Raw genomic sequence first — 3,551 nt, 5'->3', positions numbered from 1 at the left:
GGGCTCGATTTGATGAGTATAGGGAAGTTAGGGGTTTTACCTTGCTATTTGGTAAATCTATGTTAAGTATTCAATAAGAGATAATTGTATTTCTTTTGTCTATGATCGAGTCATGCATTGGAATGTAAATTACCTTGAACTGAAGTTTGTTTAATTTGAAAGTTTCACATTTAAATTTAGTTCTTTACTTTCTGAACGTGATTTCTTTTTTCTGATTTAGTGTTACAACCCCCTCCCACCTTTTCTTTTCCTGTTACACAAGTGCATAAAATTTAATAACACAGTCTCTAGGGTTTGACCTGGATTACCACTTACTGCAGAAAATATTTTATTACTGGTAAATTCAGTTAATTTGATTTTTGGTGGAATTGGCAACCATCAAGAAATTTTGGCACTGTTACCGGATACTGAAGTTTATTGGATTTCGTGTTTTTAGTGTTAGGATATTCTATTAGAACTTTTGTTTGTGAAGTATTGTTGTTTTCAGATTTTCAGAAAAAATTACGGTGTTATTATTCATCGATAGATTTTTAGTTGAGTTTGGAGGGTGCTCTATATTTTTTTTTTTTTAAGGAAACGACGTTCTGATCAAGGCCAATGAATCTATGTCTTGAGGCCAAATTCCATCATTTTCTAGAGTTTTGAGGCATTTTTCTATTTTTACTTTGATTTTTTTTTTTGTTTATGAAAAGAACTTCTCAATCTGGTGAGTTGATCTTTGATCCAGAAGTAGAAAAAATAGGTAAACAGTTGAGAAAATTGGCTAAGTAAGCTAAGCAGATTTTGAGTACATCTGAAGGAGTCCAATCTCCAAGGGAATTAAGTTCAGATTTGGATTCAGATTTAAATTCAAAAAACAAAACCATGGCTGTTAGGACTTTGAAAGAGTTGGTTGCTCTTGATCTAAACCAATGGCCTTTGTGTATTCAATACCCTGCTTTAAATGTTGCTTTTGAGTTAAAATCTAGACTAATCCATTTGTTGCCTAAGTTTCATGGTCTTGCAGGTGAGGATCCACATATGCATTTAAAGGAATTTCATGTTGTGTGTTCCAGCATGAAACGTCAAGGAGTTTCAGAGGATCAAATCAAGCTTTGAGTTTTCCCTTTCTCCTTGGAAGGCATAGCTAAGGATTGGTTGTATTACCTTCCTTCTGGATCTGTCAACTCATGGAATGGGATGAAGCAGATATTTTTGGAAAAGTATTTTCCTGCTTCCCGTGCTGCCAACATAAGAAAAGAAATTTGTGGGATCCGACAGTACAATGGGGAGAGTTTATATGAGTATTGGGAGAGATTTAAGAAGCTATGTGCAAGTTGTCCCCAACATCAAATAAGTGAGCAGCTATTGATTCAGTATTTCTATGAGGGACTTCTATCAATGGACTACAGTATGATAGATGCTGCTAGTGAAGGAGCTTTGGTTGACAAAACACCAGAAGAAGTAAGGAGGCTGATTGCTAACATGGCAGCAAACTCTCAACAGTTTGGAATGAGAATGGATCACACACCTAAGAAGGTTAATGAGGTAAGTACATCCAACCTTGAGAAATAGATTTCTGATTTAACTTCTTTGGTGAGGCAATTGGCTGTAGGAAACATGCAAACTGTTAAGGTATGTGGGATTTGTTCGGGTTCGGGTCATGCTACTGACATGTGTTCTGCGTTACAAGAGGATGAATCAATGCAACATGTTAATGCAGTAGGAAATTATGGACAGCCACAATGCAGGTATGATCCCTTTTCTAATACTTATAATCCAGGATGGCAAGATCATCATAATATGAGTTATGGGAATCAACCGGTGCAAAACCAATACCAGTAACAGAGAAAAGTGAATCTACCACCTCTGCCTCCCTCAAATCAAGGTATGTCACTTGATGAAATTATTAAGGCTTTGGCTAACAATACACAATAGTTTCAATAGGAGACCAGAAATAGCATTCAAAACATAGAATAGCAAATTGGTCAATTAGCTTCATTTGTGAGTAAGCTGGAAGCTCAAGGTTCTGGAAAGCTTCCATCCCAAACAGTAATGAATCCCAGAGAAAATGCCAGGGCTATAATGTTGCGAAGTGGGAAAGAAGTTGATAACCAGACTCCACATAAGTCAATGAAAAAGAAAAAGCAAGGAGTAAAAGAGTCTGAAGTTCCTGAAGTTGAGGTAAATACTGAACCTAAACTGAATAAGGTTAATAATTCTGTTCTTCCTCCATTCCCATGCAGGTTGGCCAAGACTAAGAAAGAAGAACAAGAGAAAGAAATTTTGGAGACTTTTAGGAAGGTAGAGGTTAATATACGTTTACTTGATGCAATCAAACAAATCCCCAGGTATGCTAAATTCCTTAAGGAATTATGCACTACAAAGCGCAAGTTGAGAAATGATGAGAATATCAGTGTGGGAAAAAAAGTGTTAGCATTAATTCAGCGAAAATTACCCCTTAAGTGTGAGGATCCAGGTTCATTTTCTATTCCTTGCAAAATAGGTGATTCTAGGTTTGAAAGTGCAATGGCAGATTTAGGAGCATCTATTAATGTCATGTCATATTCAGTTTTTCAGACTTTGAATTTAGGTCCTTTGAAAGAAACCAGTGTCATTATTCAGTTAGCTGATCGTTCTAATGCTTACCCATTGGGAGTAGTTAAGGATGTGTTAGTGCAAGTTGGAGAATTGATTTTTTTCTACAAATTTTTACATTCTGGATATTGAGGATAGTGCTCTCATATCAAAATCAGCTTTGATTTTGTTTGAAAGACCTTTTCTAAAAACTGCTAAAACAAAAATTGATGTAGATGAGGGTACCTTAACTATTAAGTTTAATGGAGAGACCGTCAAATTTAATATCTTTGATGCCATGAAGTATCCTGCTGAAAATCATTTTGTCTTTTCTATTGATGTTGTTGATACATTTGTGCAGGATGTTTTTGAGTTAAGCATGGAGGATGAGTTAGAAAGAAAATTACAATGGCATGAATTAGAGGAAATTCGACTTGAGGCTTATGAGAATTTTAGAATCTATAAAGAAAAGACCAAGGCATTCCATGACAAACTAAGGAAGCAGCTTGTGATTAGACAAAAAGTTTTATTATATAATTCCATAATGAAATTGATTCCTGGTAAGTTGAGTTCTCATTGGATTGGACCCTTTGTTGTTACTAATGTGTTTTCTTATAGTGCAGTTAAAATTTAAAGTTTAGGAACTAACAAAGTCTTCAAGGTCAACGGTCATAGACTTGAGCCATTTTATGAGGGGTTTCAGGAGCATACAGTGGAGGAGTTCAAATTGAGTAACCCAATTTATGTGGATTAAGGAGCTTTGTCATGTCGAGCTGATAATAAATAAAAGCGCTTCTTGGGAGGCAACCCATAGGTGGCTTGTTAGCCACAATCAGATTTGTTTTCTTTCCCTTATCTTATTTTATTTTCTAGCATTTTTTTCCTTTTCTTTTGCATTTGGGCTTTACATTGGGGACAATGTAAGTTTTAAGTGTGGGGGAAGAGAAATTTGTTACTGCAATTATGTTAAAAAAAAAAAAATCATTCCCATAAGC

At 35.5% G+C, this 3,551-nt stretch overlaps 1 non-coding gene across 1 annotated transcript; it reads right to left on the bottom strand.

The window, feature by feature from the left end:
• Positions 1-1,227: 1,227 nt before the first annotated feature.
• LOC131171497 (small nucleolar RNA R71) lies at positions 1,228-1,334 on the bottom strand. The gene has a single exon (XR_009142157.1). It is a non-coding gene; the product is annotated as a small nucleolar RNA R71 (small nucleolar RNA).
• Between the last annotated feature and the right edge of the window lie 2,217 nt (positions 1,335-3,551).

Source organism: Hevea brasiliensis, chromosome 12 (genome assembly GCF_030052815.1).
Source record: "Hevea brasiliensis isolate MT/VB/25A 57/8 chromosome 12, ASM3005281v1, whole genome shotgun sequence".
NCBI classification, from domain to species: Eukaryota; Viridiplantae; Streptophyta; class Magnoliopsida; order Malpighiales; family Euphorbiaceae; genus Hevea; species Hevea brasiliensis.
This window is presented reverse-complemented; position numbering and strand designations above follow the sequence as displayed.